Source organism: Sinocyclocheilus anshuiensis, unplaced genomic scaffold (assembly GCF_001515605.1).
Source record: "Sinocyclocheilus anshuiensis isolate Anshui unplaced genomic scaffold, SAMN03320099.WGS_v1.1 scaffold480, whole genome shotgun sequence".
Taxonomy (NCBI): Eukaryota; Metazoa; Chordata; class Actinopteri; order Cypriniformes; family Cyprinidae; genus Sinocyclocheilus; species Sinocyclocheilus anshuiensis.
In genome coordinates, this window is record NW_015555743.1 from 810,823 (window position 1) to 811,334 (window position 512).

The window sequence follows — 512 nt, forward strand, 5'->3', positions numbered from 1 at the left end:
CTGAACCGAATCCTTCGCCAACGCTCAATGGATTGTGGGCAATATTAGCCATTAGAGTGTGCACGGATCCATACTTCAAAAAATTGATCTGAAATAGTAGACCATCCGGGGACTTTTGGCATACTCTTTTCAACATATTATGCTTTGGGACCCACTTATTCTAATCTCGTATGAACATTGAGACGCAGGGTGTGTATATTTACCTGTTTTTATACAGTCTATGATATTTACCTGATTTGTGATGTTGCACGTGCAGAGCAGTCAGAGAGCGTGTGTCACCTGCCGCGAGAGAATCTCTCTCCATTGTGCAACCGCAGGTCTGTCACTTGGATGTGTTTGTGCTGCTCACAGCTGAATTTCCCACAGCAGACTAAAGCTGAACATCAGAGAGCGTCTGACTGCTGTTAAACGCCGTCAGACAGACCAAACCACCTCAAAGAGCCTGAGAGAGTCACACTCACACACACACATACACACACACACACACACACACACACACACACACACACACA